Below are 10300 nucleotides of genomic sequence, written 5' to 3'. Positions count from 1 at the left end.
ATTACACTAATGAGACATGGCAAACAGCGCTCCATTGGAAATCGCAGGATTGGTGCTAGTAAAGGGAAAAGAATATCCAATGTTAAAACAAGACAGCTGGATCTAGGGTCAGAGAACCTTGGTTCAAATGCTGATGCTACCATTTTCAATATGTGTATTTAAGAAGCAGTTGGATAAATTGTCCATAACTCCTGGGGACCTCAATTTCTTCCTCTCTAAAATGAGAGGATTAAAAAAAATAGATGGTATCTACTACTCTCAATTTGACGAACTTAAGAATTTCAGAATGGGAAGAGACTTCAGAAATGATCCAGTGCAACCCATTGCTGAAGAATGAATTCAGTCTAATAACAAGCTGACAAGTTTGGAGACTTCAGTACTTCCTTTGGCAGTCTATTTCATTTGTGGTATTAAGGAAGGACTAGCTAGGAGCTCTGCTGTGAGAAGGCTTATCAATACCTTTTCAAGGTTGCTCAGATGCCTTTTGTTTCTGACCAGCCACCCAGTCCTCACCTGTGAATTCAAAAAGCTGTAGCGTGCACATCCATACCCTGGTGAAAACCATCTAGGAAGACAGGCTAAACCATGTTGAGGGTAATCAACAGGCCTTAAAACCCTTGGTGATTAAAGGGGGGATGTCTACCCCAAGCACGTGAAGACTTCCCACCCATCCCCACTGGGAGGAATGGGTGAATGAGAACAATTTGTTCTAACAGCCTTGAAGAGGCTGAAGTAGGCACTGAGGAATGTTTAGAGCTTGGTAAGCCATCAGAGACGCCAAGGTCATCCACTGCATTCTAGGCCCTTGCCAGTCATCCTGACTTTGGTCCTGCCACTGAACTTTGATGACTCTGAAAGAGAGAGTGAGGCTGACAACTTTGTGCAATTCTGCCTCACTTCAATTCATGCACAAGACATGAATTTTTCAAGACATTTCATTTCATTTTTCAAGTCCTCATCCCATGATGTCATTGCTCTTTGAAAACGAAGGACAAACAACAATTGTCTGTGTTCAGCTCTCAATAATACAGACTATTTCCTTTTGTTGAACTGGAATCTGCCTCTAGTAGCATCTTTCTTATCCCTGCTCCCTAAAGCTACCCAGAATAAATCTAATCTTTCATGTGACAACCCTCCAAATGTTTAAAAGGATTAATTATATGTACCACCCCAACCCCAAGTCTTCTCTTTTCCAAGCTAAATATACCCAGTTTATTCAATAGATCCTCTCAGGATCTGATTTTGAATCACCTCACCACCCTGATTATCTTCCAAGCTGTTACATTCCAAGTTGTCATTGTATCTGCTTAAATGTGCCATTCTAAACTGAGCCCAGTACTTCAGATATTATCTGACTAATATAGAGTCCAAAATCTCATTTTTTTGGCTACTGCTTTTGAAAGACTTTCTAGGTTCTCATTCTATTCCTAGATGCATTTGACACAAAGACATCTACATCACATACAATTACGTTATTTCAATAGTGAACATTCCCCAACTGATTTCCAAATTATGATATAGACTATCATTAAAATATTATTGTGGTTATTTTTTTCTGTGAAATACATTGAATTTTCTAAAACTTCATCTGAATTACTGTGTTGAAATACATACCTGATTGTTGACTGATTTAGAACATGTAAAAACAGTTTATTTAGAGTCCTTTGGCAATCCTTCCTCTCCCCGCCCCCAACCACAATTCACTGTATAACCTACTTTCTTCCTTTCCTAGTTGATATACCATCATTGACAATCCCAGTAAAAAAATAACTGATATAACTCTTTAAAGTTTGCAAAGTATTCTACTAGGTAATAAGAGATACGTTGGTGTTCCTTGCACAGATGAGGAAACTGAGGTTCAGAGAAGTTAGCTGATTTGCTTATGGTCATAAAGCTGATGTGTTCATAAAAAGAATTGGAAATCATCTTCCTGACTGCAGATCCAATGCTCTAACCACTATGATATGATGCCACCAGTATAGCCTTTGATCTTCAGAGTCCATAAGTTCAACTTACATCTACTAGTGTCTACTTTGGAGGGTTGTTTTAAGATAAAAAAAAGACAAGGTATTTACATGTATATAAAGTAGAGACAGGGTGACATAGTAGAAGGAGAGCCAGCAAAACCCTTAAGTCCATAGTCTAATAGATACTGGCTGTGTAACTCTGGGTAAGTTACTTAATCTCTCAATGCTCTCAGCCAGATGTGTCAGCCATGGGGCCTACAAGCCACTTGCCTAATTAAAATATAATTGAGAAATATTTAAGAAAATAAAAATATAGTACAACATAGATGATGTTAATTCATGCTTTTCTAATTCAATATGGAACCCTGGATCCACTTCTATTTCAATTTGGTACCACTGCTCTAAACAGTGCTCTAAAACTGTAAATTTTAGAGAAGGTGCCAAACTGCATTAATATATCTCATACAGAGTTACTTATACCAACAAAAACATGGATTCAGAACCTAACCCCATGGATATAAAGTGCTTTGTAAGCTTGAAGTATTAGATAAATCCCCCCTCTCCTTCTCTCTCTCTCTCTCTCTCTCTCTCGATCTCTCTCACTCTCTCCCCCTCTTCCCCCCCCTCTCTCTCTCCCTCTCTCTCCCTCCCTCCCTCTCCTTCCCTCTCTCTCTCCCTCCCTCACCCTCACCCTTTCTCTCACCTCCCTCTCACATACAAGTATACATACATACTCACATATATAGATATATCCATATCTATATATCTCTGTCTGTCTATCTGTCTCTCTATCCATCCGCACACAAACCCCTACACAGAGACAGAGAGAGAGAGAAAGACATACTAGTTAGGGAACTAGTATTCCTTAGGTTTCCTTAGACAGGAAAACCTATATTACAGTTGATGTATACTGGCTGTGTGACCCTAGATAAGTTATCAGGATTTCCCCATGTAAATGAAACCCACATTTGGAGAGGGCCTGTGGTTTCATCAGTATAGGCATGTTCTGTTGACTTGTCCAGGTTCACATAGTCAGGATATATCAACTCTAATCTAGGTTATATACAGTGTATATATGCATATATATATATATACACACACATACACACATATATGTGTATCTATGTATATACATATACCTATATGTGTTTATGTTCATGAATGTATAAGTGCACATATAACAAATTTACATTTCTATGAGTCACCATGAGCAATTAGAAAATTGCTTCAAACCTGGGAATTGGTAGTCTCAGATATGCTTTGACTTATGGTCTTGGGTGGGACGTTAGCCTCTCTGTTTCTCAGTTTCCCCATTTTTTTAGCTGACCATTAATCTAAAAAGGATATTGTGGGACTCTAGGTCCAGCTCCTACAAAAAAAGAATAATATCTGCCCCTCCTCCACCTCACAGACATATTTTGAGGATAAATGAAATAGCACAATTAAAATTGCTTTCAGTTTTTAGTAAGAAAAACACTATAGGCATTTTCAGTGATTTTTTTCCTGTAATTATTATTTTTGCTTAATTTACATAATAGTCAACTCAATTATCTGCACAAATGGAGGGGAGAGAAAGCATAGATAATTCAAAACAGATAACCCAAAAGTCATTTATATTTGCCTTTGAAATGCAGAGATACACACTGAGTCCAAAAATGCATACTGAGATCACACCTAAGAATGTGTGATGGACTATAGAGCTACTGAAAGTATTGGTCATTTTGCTCACCCATTCACAGCTGAAAGAGCAGAAAAAACTTAGAAATGCTGACCATGCCTTTTGTAAAGATTTCAGCAAACAGTGGCAAATCAGTATAACCAATATCTCACATATACAGGCAGAGCCTCACACCAAGGCCCTCACATCTTTGAGCCCAGTACCCAGTTCTGCCTAACTATCTCCTGGCCCAGTAATCCTATCAATGGTCCAGCAGCAAGCCCAGAATTGCAGTTAAGCAGTTCATAAATTATGTAATCTGGTAATTCATAATTGTCTCAAAATAGAGAATACTTTGAAAACAATTCCACAATAACTCAATGATAATTTATTAAGGGTCTACTATGTACAAGGTTCTACACCAGGGATACAAAGATGAAAAATGATAAAATTCCTGCCCTTTCAAGCAGCCTCCAATTTAATTGAGGAAATATGACAAACAAATATGGCACAAGCCCAAATGTGATGAATGCAAAGAATAGGTCCAGACAACATTTCATGATAAAGCCGAGGAACTCACCGGAAGTTAGCCAAGGACATTATTGATGTGGTTATTATAGTTGTTGTTATGAGCAAGTCTCATAACAAAGACAGTGGTGATAATAACGATAATATTTTAAATCTGATTTATTAAGTGCCTAATGTTCAAATCATTATACTAAGGAAGATACAAGATTTTAAAATACATAGTCTTTTCCCAGAGAATTCTCCCTATTCTTCTCCCAGAAATATAATCTCTGAAATATACAGTAATTTTCTTTCTGAAGTTTCATCCTTAATCTTCCTTGTTACTGCTGGGTCATTTCCAAAAAATAAAAAAAAGGTGTGTGTGTGTGTGTGTGTGTGTGTGTTTGTTTATATCACGATGATGCCACATTCCATTATAGATTCTTCTATACATCCATGGGAAAAGATGTCTATCAGCTTCCTCACCGTACTGCCTTTTTACCCCTTGATTGATTGAAGATTATGTTCTGAGAACCACAAATTGCTTTTATCAGCAGGAAAGACATAGCTTGGATTACAATATATACATACATATACACAAACATATATGTATATGTGTGTATGTGTGTGTATACGCAAGTGTATGCCCAACTACATCTCCCAATGCTGGTTGGGTCCCAATTACTTTATCCTCTTCCACCCACCAAAAATAAATCCAGGCATTGTTCGGCTGTTTTTATTTATTGAAGGTTTCAGCCCCAGTTATACTTTTCTAACATAAAGTATATTACATATTTTGAACATCTGATTTGTGCCTACTGGGATTCAGGCGTTCACCAAGAAATGTATATTTGTCACTCAATCATGAACTTCCTATTTCAGAACTAAGTAAATTCTGCCATTTTTCCGAAGAGCAAAGATAAACACTTAATGTCATTGACATTTTCCTTAAGGCACCTAATGCATTGGGACATTGTTATAGTACCCTACTTAGGAAGAGAAAAAAATCAGTTAGAGAGAAAATGATACTTTCTGAACTTTGCCCAAATCTGAAAGACAATGTACATAGTTACAGGAAAAATTAGCACCTTAAGAATTGGTGGATACTGGTTTCATGTGAAAATGAATGTAGGTATACTGCATGTAAAAGTATTCTAAATTATTTACTAAAGCACAGTTTCAGAAATTCTTCTCTTTCCTCATTCTTCCATTTCATCTAAGTATGTCTCCTTGCCTCTACCTTTCAACTAAGGTCCATTTGCACTGTGAGTAGTTTTGGTTCTAGGCAGAGAAAAGGAGTCTTTCCTTAAAAAGTTCTTGGTTTCTTGTCAACTTTAATTCTTGTTGCCCCACTTATATCCCCACACACAATACCCAACCACTTAATCACTATCATAGTCTTCCTTGTTTAAAAAAATATTAGCAATCGTGTAGACCAGAGGATCTTCACCTGGGATCCATGAACCTCTGGGATAGGAGTTACATGAACTTGGATGAGAAACAAATTACATCTTATTTTCTCTAACCTCTAATTGAAAATTAGTATTTCTTTCAGTTACATTAAAAAAAATTATTCTGAAAAGAGATGCCTGTGCTTCACCAAATTTCCAAAAGATTCCAAGACTGAAAAAAAGCTTAAGAATTCCTGATATATGTGATCTCCTTCAAATACAGAAGAAGAACTGGGACCAGAGAGATTACAGATAGGAAGACTTGGGAATGTTTAGCCCTCAAAAGACTCAAAGGAGGAAACAATAGGAGGCTTCAGTATCTGCAATCAGATAACAGATTCTAAGGGATAATTATTGATTCAACTCTGCAAACATTTATTAAACAGCTATTGTTTTCAACCCACTAAGGCTACAAAGACAAAAATGAGAGAGTCACTGCCCTGAAACAGAAATTAGATGAGTCTGCTTTATTCATACCTCATGGTATTATAAGTTATAGAACTTTTATATTATACCTTATAGTTAATGTGGATACACTCGGGATTCTGCTAATCTAATTTTTCCTGGCTTCAATTCGTATAGATCTTGTTCATATTTCTTTGTATTCATATTTCATTTGTGTTTTGCGGAATCAAACTTTGCTCTAGTATAGCCCCTGACTCAAATCAACCTGGCTATGTGACTTTGAGCAATCCACTTAACCTCTGAGAGGCCTAGGTACCTCTTTAATATTCTAAGGTACAGAGTAGGCACTGATCTGCCCTGGTAGAAAAAGTATCTTCACAGAGTAACCTCTTTACAAATGGTCCTATACAGGACCAGGACCCTCAAAACTCTTCAGCCACTTTTAATTGTTGGACATAAGGGCACTTCCATTTCCTTGCCATTCTGAATAGATCTTATATAGGAATACCTTTGTTAAGTGTGACTATTTTTCTACCAATATCTTTTTTTTTCTGATATTTTAAAGTCAAGTCAAAGTAATGAATTGACTAACTCAAAAGACATAATCAATTTAATAACTCATAATATATTTCTAGATTTACTCTATAGTTGTACTAACAGTGTATTAGGGTGCCTGTTTTGTTGCAGCCTTGCCAGAATTAAATTTTATCTTTTTTCCCCTTTTTTTACCCTTCTCAAGTATGTAAGGTAGTATCTTAAGACTGCCTTCATTTTTATTTCTTAAATTACTGGAAATTTGGTTATCTTTTCATTTGATTATTTATAAATTGCATTTATTTCTTTGAAAATGGTCATTTAAAGTATGCTTTGACCATGGTTCTATCAGAAATTTTTAAATTTTTAATATCTATGTATATATGTATATCTATATACACATATACACATATCAGTATATATGTATATATAGGCATATTTATATGTGGATATAGATGTAAGTACATATATAGGTAAATAACAGGTTTCCCATCCCTGAATAGGTATACAGACATATATACATGTGTGTATTTGTGTGTCTGTGTACGTATATTTATGTATATATATATGCATATAAATGTATACATATATGCATGCATGTATGTGTATAATCCTGGATGTCAGATCTTTACTCAAAATGTTTCTTTCTTTTCCTTTTAAGGGAAGCTTTTTTTCTTGTATAAAATCCTATTTATGTATAATTAACCCTATCAATTTTAACTCTAGTGTCTTCCATTTCATTGATGGATAAAATACTCCTGTTCTTCATTGTTGAGATAAATAGATTTTTTTTCTTCCAGTGTTTTATGGGAGAGTTTAGTAATTAACATTTAGTTTTAGAATCATCAGCTATTGGTTATCTTCATTCTCTTGGAAAAGAATGTACACTGCTTTTATTATTGTTTCTGTTTTTAGCCCAAACTCATCAAAAATACCATAAACAAATATTCTCTGTCATATCAATAAGTATGTAGGTTTCTTTAACTTAGGTTCTCCCTTGATCAAATAAAGAAGCTTCAGTTTAAGAATGAATATTCTCTTTTGGGTTCCATTCCTCAAGCTTTGCCACCATCCACCATCACCACCACCATGTCTAGGATGCACCCAGGGGTGTATTGGTAAATGTTTAACAACTGTGTTTCTGGGGAAAAAACACACCCAAAATGCTTTTAACTTTAATATACATCATTAACATTCTCCCCATCACTTTCTTAAGCCTAAACAATCAATAAAATAACAAATCAAGTCCTGATTTGTAGTATTTTCTGATTTCCAAATTATAAATACTGACATTTAAAATTTGTTGGTCAGCTCTCTAGGTTTGGTGTAAACTGATTCTGCCCCAGACCTCGCACCCTTTTGAAACATTTAGTTCTGAGTTTCCCAAAATTATTGAAAACCTGGTTTGTTTTGATTTGAGAAGTCAGTTGTTTTAAGAATATAGCTTTTTGATTTAGATATTTGGGTATTGTTAGAAGAGTTTCTTAAATCCCCTATCTCTATGAAAAGAAAAAAATCTCATTCTTTGAAAGATAGTATTGGGTCTTGCTAAATAAATAATTCTAGGTTCATGACACATATTTCTTAATTTTATATGTCGCATTCCATTTATCTACTTGCTCTTTATCTTGCTTTTAAAACTTTCTATGATCTTGATTAATGTTATTTAATAAGTAATTTTTGTTTTCTTTCTATCAACTTGATTTTTCCTTAGCATTGTATTGTATTTTAGCTATATGTGTAGAAATGTCAGACATTTGGTTCATACATGTCATACATAGTACTGTCGATTCTATTTCTGTGTTTGTGATTTGTTTTGATGCTGTTTGCTAACTCTTTGAAGTTTTCTCTAATGATTTCCTAGAATACAATGATCATTTCTTTTTCTAAATTTTTCTTATATTTCAACAACTGAAGACACTATGTCTTCCTAAATCCAAGCATTAGCTGAATCTGCAAGTTTTAAACTTCTTTGTATATGATTTTCTGTACCTATGTTGCTTCCACTTAAGCTGTTACCTATAGTTCCACTTTTCTGTGTATTATCTGTTATAGGGTTAATATTTTTCTTTCTAAATTTTCAAAAATATTTCCTAAAATATTCTCCATATTGGTCATTTTCACCTTTATTTATTTCCAATCTTTCTTTTTATTATCTTTTCATTCCAGCTTTAATTCATCCTGTAATAGTTTATTTTTTATTTATTTTAATTTTGCTAATATTTTCTTTCATTTGGTCCTGTGACTCCTTTATTTATCTTTTTCTTAATGTCCATGTGCATTTATATGTTTAAGAGTACTCTCATGTGTTTTTTAGTTTCATTTCATCTTTTCTTTTGCTTTTCTTTTGTTACAAGCTTGACAATCTTAATAAACACAAATGTTCCAATACGTAAAGAATATGAATATGAAATAAATGTTCTTATATTACATACATTTTCACATTAATAAAATTGTTCTGTTTGTTTATGACCTTTCCCAACTCTTTTTTGCTTTCTTCCATATATTTTATTTGGTGATATTTTCTTTCTTTTTTATCTCAGCTACTTTGCGATAATTCATGCCCTTCAGAATAGAAATCCTCCCTTCTAACATATAAGTACAGGCAAATGTATAGCTGCTTTTACCACATGCAATGGCTAAGTTATCATAGCTGATTCTATTACTCTGCAGCACTCTCTTTACCATAGCAATCCTCTTCTTCATTTTGTAGTTAATTTTTATAGTTAATTTCTTGCTCATTCATTTTATAATAAATTTTTGTTTTCTTGCGGGGGAGCATTAAAGAATGGGTTTTTATCATTATTATTTTAGTTGTTTTTTTATAGGCCATGTGAGGAGTTGGGTCTTGTCAAATGATTCACTCTACCACCTTAACTGGAAAGCATTGTAACTTCTTAATAGAGCAATGGTTTCTCTCTTTGTGATCATTTCTTGCTTTTCTTGATAGTTACCAATGATCCCTTTAATAATTTGTGCTAGAATTTTGTCACAAAACAATACCAAACTCACTTGCATCTAGTTTAAAACCTAAACTTATCCTTTAAAAAACTTGGGACATTTGCCCTTCTTCAGTCATACAGTAACTCTTTCATTCTCTGCAGTTCTTTCAGTGATCACTGAGAGTGGCTAGGCAGTTGTATTCAAACAGGATATAATTCTTCTGGGTTTAATGACTTAAGTTCATCAAGAATCACTAGATTTTCTCATTATCTCCTTATTATTATGAGATTCTAATACCCCACTAGTCATTCATTTGTGTTCTGTCCCTTCCACAGAGAAAAGAAAGGCAAGGTAAGGGTTAAGTAGTTTAGCCTTCTAGAATTCCATCATCCTCTAATTCTATCCAAGCATCAGGTTTTTCCCTTTTTTGATACCCTTCTATTTTCCTAATTCTCCTGATAGAATATAATAAGATCCTTGAGAACAAAGACAGATTTGTTTTTTTTCTTTGTTCACTCAGTGTCTTGTATAGTAGCTGCCACATAATAAGTGTTTTTAAAATGCTTTTTGATTGATTAACTGACACTATTTTTTCATGACATCACTAGGGCTTTATATTGTTCTTCATTATGTACCCTTGTTTTTATTTTCTTTATATCTTATTTAATGCACATTAGTCAATGAGTTTCTCATGCATCTGTTTCTTTATTTTTCCCTGCTTCATTTTTCACTTTATCATATTATCATATTATTTTTGTATCTTCAACATTTAATTATTGAAGGATTCCTATCCATTCTGAGCTGATTTCCCCTAAAATGGAAATTAGGCCGTGGAC

Source organism: Trichosurus vulpecula, chromosome 5 (genome assembly GCF_011100635.1).
Source record: "Trichosurus vulpecula isolate mTriVul1 chromosome 5, mTriVul1.pri, whole genome shotgun sequence".
Classification (NCBI taxonomy): domain Eukaryota; kingdom Metazoa; phylum Chordata; class Mammalia; order Diprotodontia; family Phalangeridae; genus Trichosurus; species Trichosurus vulpecula.
The sequence above is the reverse complement of the archived record's forward strand: the minus strand, read 5'-3'. Positions refer to the sequence as shown.